The sequence below is a fragment of the Otolemur garnettii genome, unplaced genomic scaffold (assembly GCF_000181295.1).
Source record: "Otolemur garnettii isolate 467f Iridium unplaced genomic scaffold, OtoGar3 scaffold00116, whole genome shotgun sequence".
NCBI classification, from domain to species: Eukaryota; Metazoa; Chordata; class Mammalia; order Primates; family Galagidae; genus Otolemur; species Otolemur garnettii.
Genome location: NW_003852511.1, coordinates 3,672,240 through 3,682,976, shown reverse-complemented (window position 1 = coordinate 3,682,976; position 10,737 = coordinate 3,672,240).

The following is a 10,737-nucleotide window of genomic DNA, read 5'->3' as shown; positions in this document are numbered from 1 at the left end:
TTGCACTTTTCTTACTGGATGTATTTCTAAGGATTTTGTATTATTTGGGTATTTTTGACTTCATTATCCTTTTAAATGTATTGTCGGCTGGCTATTAGTGATAGAAAAGAAAAGGCTTTTTAATATTGCTATAATAATGATAGTTAAACTTCATAGAGTGGGGGAAGGAAAGACAGTGTGTAGCATGGTGGTTTGGCGGCCGGTAGCCTCGACTGGAACCCTCGCTCCATTACTGGCTGTGTGATATTGGGCAGCTCGCCTGACCTTTTCTGTACCTCACTCTCCTCATCTGTATAACGAGAGCAATATAGGACTTGCTTCATAGGGTGCGTGTAAAGTGCCTAGGTTATGCTGGGATTTCCTTTAGAAAGACAATCATATGATTTATAAGGAAGACTTGTATGTTTTGACGTTTTCATTATTTTTTCTGCAGGTCTTATAATGGAAATGTCTAGGAAAATGTTTTCCAATAGGAATGGGAATGAACACCATTATCTGTTTCCTGATTTTAGTGAGAACGTCTTTATTTGTTATTGGGAATGAATGTTGAATTTTACCGAATGCCTTTTTAGGATCTGTTGAGATTATCATATTTTCTGACACTGTTCTGTGTGATTAATTGTATTATTAGTTTCCCCATATTGGACCACCCTTATACTCTGGGCATAAATTACCCTAGGTATGATATATTCTTCTGATATATGGCCAGATTAGATTTACTAAAACATTTTAAACTTCTTCCTCTACACCTTACAAATTATAAGATTATAATTTATAAATAATAAATTTATTTAGACATATTTACATATTTTGCTGTGTTCTGCAATAATTTATTTAGTATGTGAATTAATATTAATTTTTTGTTGAAAGTTTAAAAAAACTCACCTTTTAATCACACACCCATCTGACCTCCTGCCTTTCTTGAATTTAGTCTTCGACAACTTGCTCAATGTCCTCTACAGTTATTGATATATAAGGGCGTCTGCTTCTTTTTAAGCTAATTTACATTTTCCTAGGAAATTCATTTACATGCTATTTACAAAAAGCATAAGCCTGGCTCAACCCACCAGGGAAATACAAACGAAACAGAAAATGAATATCACAAAAAGATTATTGGTCCAACTAAAATTCAAGTTAGAAGAATTAATGGGTCACAGAGGTGATACTTTGTTTATAAAGGATATAATCTTCAGGAATGATGTAGATAACAGGCATACATGTGGAGCCCTAAGTAATGTAGCTAAGTCATGTAAAATCAAACTTGTTCAAGCATAAGGGTTAAGTGGCAGGGGGAAAATGTGATAGGATACTTTGAAACATGTAACTCTTTCCTTAACAGATTGAATAGCCGAACTATATAAAGGAGGTAGAATACTGTATAAGAAGGTGGAATACTTTAGTAAAGTCTTCAGCAGGTGGGCTCAGCTGGCTCCTCCAGCCTCAGTCCCAAGGTCTAGTGAGCATCCACCAAACATAGCTCAGGTTCATTGATTGACAAGGTTCCTCTGCCTATTTTTCTGACTTGTGGACCAAATGGGGAAAATGAGAACTACAACTCCCAGCATGCACTGCGGCCAGGTGGCTTCCCCACTGGGCCCCACCAGACTTCTTTATCGCCAGTCACCTCTCCCTGGAGCAATTTCCAGCCTTTAATCTGGGAACTATAATATTTTAACATTCATGAGAGAGATTAGAAGATAGAGGGATGGGTAGGTAAAATTCAGTTCTTCTCAAAAAACAAAACCCAGCAAGGATAGCCTACATTACAAAGACCCAAAGTTGTAGATGTTGGCCCAGGTGCGGAGAGAAGGGAACGCTTATATGCTGTTGGTGGGATTGCAAACTAGTACAGCCTTTTTGGAAAGAAGTATGGAGAATCTTCAAAGAGCTAAAAGTAGACCTTCCATTTGATCTTGCAATGCCATTACTAGATATCTACCCTGTAGAAAAAAAATCATCTTATCATAAGGACATTTGTACTCAAATGTTTATAGCAGCTCAATTCACAATTTGCCAAGATGGACAAACAATTCAAGTGTCCCTAAACCCACGAATGGATCAACAACCTGTGGCATACGTGTCCCATGGAATGCTCTTCAGCCATAAAGAAAGGTGGAGACTTTATATCTTTCATATTAACCTGGATGGAGTTAAAAAACATTCTCTTTAGTGAAGTATCTCGAGAATGGAAAAGCAAGAACCCTATGTAGTCAGTATTCATAGGAAACTAGTAGATGGACAACTACAGGCCCTTGGGAGAGAAAAACACAGTTAAATTCAAGTCGGGGAAGGGGGAAAGGGAGGGGGGGTTGGTAAGCTCAGATTCTATATAACATACGCAAACACTGGAACTCAATCACGTGCACGGTTACATTAATCTGAAATTTTAAAAAATAAAAAAAACTAATGAAACAAAAACTTAGTTCCTTGAAAAGATAAAGTGAAAACAAAAACAAAACAACCCAAACCCACACATGGAGAGCTGAAGCCCTCAGTCAGTGACTAGGGCAGCCTTTGGATCCCTGAGCCTGAGGCCCACAGGGTACAGAAGACAGGATCAACCATCTTTATACCTTTTCAGGAAGTCACCTGGCTGAGCTTCAGGGAAGGAGAGTGTATGCTCTTCTCTCTCTCTCTCTCTGTTTTTAAAAAAATCCCACTTGATCTCCTTTATTTTTAATTGAAATTCCCCTGATCATACCATGTGCCCACATGAAGACAGCAACTGAACCAAGAAGATTAGTTTTCCCTCTGGTGAGACTAATGAGGGCTTGGAAAGAGCAGCACAAAGATGTGGAGGTGGCTAAACACCTTCCCGCTTGGTTCCATCACACAGGCTCATCCACGCCCCTCACTGCAGCTGCCGCAGCTGCTGCTCTGGGTAAGGCCTAGCAGTCTGCTAAAGAGGATTAGGCAGGAAAAAACCCCAAACAAAACAACTTCATTTCCTTCCAAGATGAGGTGTTAAATGTTGCCTAACAAGGGGGAAGAACAGAAAGGGAGAGAACATGAATAATAACTGTGGGATGGTCTCTTGGACAGCCAAGTATCCTCAAGGCTGTCATCCAAACTGCAGGAAAAGGGGGAATACTTTCAATCCAGTAGGAAAAATTTCCCCGCGCTCTTGTTTAGAGCAAGTAGGTGTGTTATATAAGGCCCTGGCTCACAGCCTCCTTTAGGAGTCGGCTTTCTGGGATCCTTTAATTAAAAGCACCAAGGCGCAATGTGAAGATGAAAGACTTAGCAGACATGTGGACGCGCCCAGCACTGCTGGTGGTCTGCCCAGAGCTACTGCAGGCACAGGGGGTCCTGTCCCTGCTTGCACGGGCTCTGGTTCTAATACCTGCTTGGGAATTTGGAGAATAGTGTCAGGTAAGCTGGAGAGCCTGGGTGGCAGCTCTGGGCCCAGCTCCTAGAGACTGAGCCACACCTGTGGAGGAAACACGTCTGTGTGTGGATGCCTGTGGATGTGCCTGAATCCCGAGGCCCACAGGAAGCTCCCTGGGTGCACTCCATGCTGTACAAGTGTCAAGGTGAAGGTGCCGTTCACTCTGCCCACGTGTTGTCAGCCTCTGGACGGATGGCTTCCCCAGGGATTTTCCACTGCTCTCAGGGTTTACTGTTGGTTGTATTTTTATTTCTCTAAGTCCACTAGTTGTAGGTTTCCATATAGAGCTAAATTACAGAGCTCCTGTAACTTAGATCCTATCCGTGATCTTGCAACTAAAGGCCTTATGAGATATTTTTTAAAAGAAATATATTTTTAAATTTCAGATTGATACAAGGGTACAAACGATTAGGTAACACTATTAGTGTTTGTTAGGTAAAGTCCAAGTTGTAGTTGGGCCCTTCACCCAGGGGGTGGGCCATGTACCCTTACATTGCCCCCCCAACCCCCACCACTTGAATTTAACTGTGTTTTTCTCTCCTGGGGGCCTGAAGTTCTTCCTCTACCGGTTTCATACTAGTATTGCATACATTGTTTTCTTAATTCTTATGATACTTTACTTGGGAGGATGTTTTCCAGATCCATGCAGGTTAATATGAAAGATGTAAAGTCTCCATCTTTTTAATAGCTGAATAGTATTCCATAATGTACATATACCACAATTTATTAATCCATTCATGGATTGATGGCCACTTGGGTTGTTCCCACATCTTGACGACTGGATAGAGCTGCAATAAACATTCAAGTGCAGATGTCCTTATGGTAAACTGAGTTTTCTTCTTCTGGGTAGATACCTACCATGTTTCCCTGAAAGTAAGACGCTGTCTATATTTATTTTTTCTCAAGAAGACACACGAGGGCTTATTTTCAGGGGATGTCTTATTTTTATTAAGTATAATACAACAATCTATATTTATTCAAATACAGATACACTGCAGAGCCACGCCCATCACTAGGTCTTATTATCGGGGTAGGGCTTATATTTAACAAATGCATAGAAATCCTGCTAGGTCTTATTTTTTGGGTAGGTCTTATTTTTGGGGAAACACAGTAGTAATGTGATTGCTGAATCAAATGGAAGGTCCACTTTTAGCTAAAGAGAAGTATTTGTATACATGTATTTACATATCCTGTGTTTATATCTCCAAGCATGTACGGGAGCCTCCCTCTTTTGCAAAGGCTGCCTGGTAGTAGAGAATCCACCACACCTGTGTTCACAGATCCCACTGCACACTCACATGGGTGCTATTCTTATAAGCCAGATTTCCCTAGGTGCTGTGGGTCTATGGATACTGAGTCACATTAATAGTAACAACCCAGATTTCACAGGCCCTTGTTCCCTTGGCTGTCCTAAAGCAGGAGTGTATCACTGTCTAAGAATTTCTGAGGGCCCTAAGGGGTGTCTCACAGGTCCTCATAAATGCCCTCCCGGTATTCTGCTGGCTCCCCTAGCCTCACTGTGCTGATGACCACAGTTGGCTCCCACTCCCTGGTGACGAGGACATCCTAGCCTCCCCCAAGCCACCAGGCCCAGTGGAAGTGAGAGTAACAGCCCTCCCTTATGCCTTGTCAGTCCTCCAAAGCCAACATGCTCCTGACCCCTCTCTCAAAACCCCTTATATATCAGCTCCTATGGCCCTTCCTGCAGATCCTCTGGCCTGGGGACCATGCTGAGCTGGAGACCAGTTCTAGACAGACACCACGCTGGCTCCTCATTCTAGTGTCCCTCTCAGTGACCTGCATCTTCATCCTCTTCAGATAACACCCATGCAAAATGATGCCGTGGGAAGCTGCACGGGAGTGTGGCTGTTAAATTCAGATGCTGGCTCATGCCCAGATTAGAACCACCCAAGTGACATTCTCACCTTCTGGCTAGTTACAAAGTTCTCTAAAGGGCAAGGGCAGAAACTTACAGATCCTAAGTCAAATTAGGCACTTAACTTAGCATTTTCTTAACCTTGTTTGGAGGAGCAATTCCTTTCTTAGAGACAAGCATTCCGAGATCATCATCATGCTACAGCTTTAGTTCTGAAACATGTGCACCAACCAATCCAGAATACTGGTTTGATATTCCATATTAAAATGACCAGCAAAGAGGAGGCCATTCTGTCCCTCCTCTGATCCACAGGGTCAGATCAGAAGTTTATCAGCAGATGACATAGGATACAAGATTCCGTGGATAATATGTATAATAAAAATTCAAAAAAAAAAAACAATTTATGGAAGAGTTCTGTGAGCTATTTCATCATCTGATTGCCCCATGCACTTGGCAAGGTGAGGGGCTCCTCCTCTCAGATGAGGCTCTGGGAGAGCTGGAGAGAGCACGGCCTCTGGATTTAGCGGCCGCCTTCTCCCCTTACTAAGTAGTCTTAGGAGGGTTCACATCACTTCTCTGAGTTTCTGTTTTCTCAACTCTTGACTGAAATATCTTGCTGGGTGATTGTAAGAATTAGAGGAGATTTAGTCGGCACTCAGGAAATGTCAGCTTTTGGAGCCATTATTTAGTCTGGAAATATCCTTTGGAGAGGACCCACATGAGCCATATGCTTGCCGCCATCTCCGTGTCTGTCTTTGAAACACACCCCTCTGCGTCTCTGTCTCTCACGTGCATATGCAGGCGCTGGCCTCGAGGGAGATGCCAGGCTACGAGCCCTGGTGTCACACTCATCTCACTGTGTGACCTTGGTCACATGACTGAGCTTATGGCTGTCTCCTGCCCTCATCTGCTAAATGAGGATCAAATGAGTGATTGTATTTAAATCATTGGGACAATACCTAGTACATAAGAGTGCACATCGTCAACTACTATTATTATTAACATTATTATTATTATTATCCATTATTCCTTATTCCTTTGGGAAAAGAAACAAACCTCTATCGGTCAGAAAGCTGACGTCGATTGCCTTCACTGATGACCTTCATTTCATAACCTTGTACACACCTCTTTCTGCCATTCCCTCATCTTCCTTCCTTTCCAGAATGCTGGTCCAAGTGGGTCTGCTGGACACCTGTAACCTAATTATCCCGCAGGTTCAGGCAAGGCTGGAACTTCCAGCCACTAAGCAAATGATCTCCCAGACAGACCATTCTCTGGCAACAGTGTGAAACTGGTCCCCTTGCCTCAGGTGGCCCCAGAACTTTGTAGTGGAGACTTGTATGTTAAGGAAGTTAAGGGAAGAAAGAGACTTTCCAGAATGTGTGTTTGGATTACTTCCTGGAGGAGTGAACACCTGATCCTGAGAGGCCCTGGCCAAATGTGTCCATCTGAGGAGTGCTGGGCCTGCTTAACCAACAAAGACACCATCGCCTGCAGGGAGGGCGGCTCTCACTGTGGTCTATCACTCAGTCTACAGGCAGTCCCCAGGTCACGAACAAGATGGGTTCTGGAGGTTTGTTCTTGAGTTTGTACGTAAGTTGGAACAGGTGCATTTGGTTCCATTCAGGTGTTTGTAACTTGGGGACTTACTGTAGTAGCCTCTTTGTAAGTGCAAGTGGTATGTAAGTCAGATGTTTATAGCTCAGGGACTGCCTCTGTTAGCAGTCAATGGATTGGTAATGAACAATCCCTTAAGTGCTGCTGGCCCTGTTACAATACCGCTTAACAGGGCTTTGGGGGAAGATGGGTGAACCAAAACCCAATGCCTACCTGTGCCAACCGCAAGTGTGGACAGCAGTATGGACTCCGTGTAACAAGTGGTGTGGGCGCCAGAGCAGTCTGGGGCAGAGAAAGAGGCGCCCTGAGTGAGGGCCGGGAGGAGAAAAGGAAGGACTCATGGGTCAGCCCTCCTTTCACCTTCTGCCCTACCTTGGAAGACAGTGGAGGAGTTGGGAAGAGAATGCAGTTGCTACCGACTTCCCTAAAGCAAGCGTTCTTCAGGGAAGGAGAACGGATTAAAGTGGGTAAACCATCTGATGTCCATCCAGAGAGGTATCTATTCACAGATGTAAAATGGAAAGATGAATCAGTGGAGCAATTAGTATTTCTGAAGTGTTGAAGTGGGCAGAGTGAAAAAGCCCTGCGTATTGGACGAGAAAAGGAGAGGGCCACGTGCCACGGGACGGGTTTGTTTGGCGACGGTTTCTGTTTTGATCGCTGGGTAATCATACAGAGGAACGTCTGGTAGAGAAATACAGTCTATATCTAGAAGTTATTGACTTTATGTACAAAAGTGCTGTGGGTGCCTATTTTTGTAGACCACTTCTCAAAAATAACTTTGGTTTTTTTATACAGCTAGTTGTGTATAAAAGGAGCTCTAAAGAGTAAGCAAGTTTCCTACAAAAGGGATCCAAGCTGTTAAAACTACAATTAAGAAATGCAAAGAGTTACTAATTTTACTACTTAGATGAAAGGAAATTTACAAGCAGGAAAGAAATTGTGGATTAGGGCAAGTTCTAACTCTAGAGGTTCAAGGATAGGAATTCTAATTATACCAGGACAAAGGAGGACTGTTTGGGGAAATTTCTGGAAGATGAAATGGGAAAGCTGATGGTCAAATGATACTGTGATGAGAATAAATTAGGACATGTTTGCAAGGAGCCAAGCTGGGTAATCCTGAAAGGACAGTCAAGGAGAAAGAGGAACCTGAACACAGTTTCTAAATAACAGAAACTCAGACCATAGAAGTTACCAAACACAGTGTGCAAATATTCAGAAGGCGTGGAAAGATAACTTAGAAGCCAAAACTCAGTTACTATTATCATTCCAAAAACAACAGGACTCTTAGCAAAAACGAGTGACTTAGCATCAGACCAATGCTGCTTTCTTTAGGTAGTTTGATCTGGGGAGAAAAGGTTGTTATCACCCCCTATCAAGGGTTTTCAGACCATTTAAGTGAGCTCTACAAGTACGAGGCACAAAGATATTAACTGAACACTGTTATCTTTCAAGGGGGAGAAGCAAACTGACATTACACAGCAGCGTTCGTTAGCCCTACTGAACACAGATTACGAGATATGGGGAGGAGGAATTCTCCTGAGCACGCTAAACAATATTTGCAAATGTGTGCAGGAAAGTGTTGACCGGCTGATTAATCCGAACCAGGAAATGGTTTTCAGCAAATCATGGCAGGATTTTTCTTTCCAAACTTGGACACACGAGTAATACTGTGACTAGCAGGGAGACATGGCATGTGAGAATAACAGATATTATAGTTCTTAGGAGAAGACATAGAAATCAATCTAACAGCAAATATTTACGGAGCATTCGCGTGTGCTTGGCACCATGAGAAAGGAAACCTCCCCAGCTGGTAAAGCCTTCCAAAAGAAAGTCCGTGGGGAATTTGCACGTTTCCGTAAGGTACCTGTTGTTAGCCCTCTTTGTTAAAGAGAACAAATGGAATTCAGAGAGGTTAATTGAATTGGAGATCTCCCGATTTCTAGTTTTACATCTTCCCTTTGTACATTGCAGGTTGGCATTCTGGCTCCATCACTTCTTAGCTGAGTTACTTGAACAAGTTACTTATCCTCTGTATTCTCAATTGTTAAAATTAAAACATTAATACTTACCTCGGATGGTTCTTGGAAAGATTAAATGAGAGAACATGTGTAAAAATCTAAGCATGATGCCTGGCACATAGTAGGTCCTCAGCAATTTTCGTTTCTCTCTCTTTCCTTTATTGAAGCACAGGGCGGATGGATAAGCAATCTAGCACCAACAGCACAACACAACATGGGGCAAGGTGACCTGCTGGGCCTGTGCTCTGAGCCAGGTGGGTGAGTTCTTTTGCCTGGAGGGGCAGTGTGTGACGCCTGAGAGGTGGAGGGCCTTCAGCAACACATAGGAGAGTATGATCTGCTTGGTGTCAAGGGTTGCACAGGTATGGAGTAAAAAAGAGACACCAAGGCAGAAAAAGACAGTGACAGATGTGAGGGACCAAGGGCTGCTAACCAGTTTGCTAAGCAGCAGGGTAGTGCTGGGAAAGGGTGGGAGAGAGACAGAGGGAGTTGAGGCTTCCCGGGAGGGGAACTTCTGTGCTGAAGGGTTCCGACCAGACCCTATGAGCGAAGGTGAGCTATTGAAGGTTTGTGAACTTGGAGTTTCAACTAGTGAGAAGATTAATTCAGTTCCAGTGTGCAGAATGAAAGAGGGCGAAGAAACAGGGAAATTATATATTTTACAGATACACATATGCATTGACATGGACCCCGATTTATTATAAAATACATAGGCATAATTGACTTATTCCCATGTTAAGTGGTTCTGGCATCAATTTCACTCTTATAATTGATTACAGAGGTTTAAAACTGTTGTTTGTTGCTTTTGTGACTCATTATGCCAATATTTAAAATTCACTTCATGTGTAAAGAAGAATAAAATTCTTAATCATATTGTTGCTCCTAAGGAAAAATCTAATCTACTTTAAGTCAATTCCCTGCAACATAAACTCTCCATGAATGAAACCGGATAAAGGCAGAGACTTACTGCACGTGACAATAATTAAGTCTGTATTCAACACGTATAAAATAATGGGCTATAGCAGTGCCTAACTTGGAAGACAAAAAAAATTTGACTTAAAAATGACAGAAAATCATCCTGAAATTTAATACTCATGATCTGTTTTGAGATATGAAGTTATGTATTTGACTTAAATACATAATCCAGTTAAGTACCCAATTTATTAAATGGATTATACTTTCAGAAAGAAATACACAAAGTCTATGTTTTGGACCAGGGCATAGAAGTTCCCAGTCTATAAAAATCTTATTAAATCATCATATAGCTGAAATATCCTCTATTGGCAATGAACTCAATTGAGTACTCTTTTCATAATCATTATAGTAAAGAAGGAAAAATATTAAGAAGTAATTTTTCATAAAAACAGTGGTAGAGAAGATTTCATTATAAATTAAGAGGTTGATAATTTTGCAGAGATGCTGAAGAAGATATCTGGGCATTTTCATAGGCTTTGGAGATAATAAAGCTTATTATGTCTAATTTAATATTATAAATGTGTGATTCTTCATTAATTAATTTATCAAGCAGAACTTAGATATCCATAACTGGATCTTGTGCTAGCTTGCAAACTTAAAGAAAAACAGCACTTGAAATTGTACTAATGCATTCAGTCATTTCCTTAACAAATAATGAGCATTTAAGGCTGGTGTGGTGGCTCACACCTGTAATCCTAGTACTTTCAGAGGCTGAGGTAGGAGGATCCCCTGCGCTCAGGAGTTCCAGACCAGCCTGAGCAAGAGCCAGACCCTATCTCTTCTAAAAATAGAAAAACTAGCCAGGTATGATGGCAGACACCTGTAGTCTCAGCTGTTCAGGAGGCTGAGGCAAGAAGACT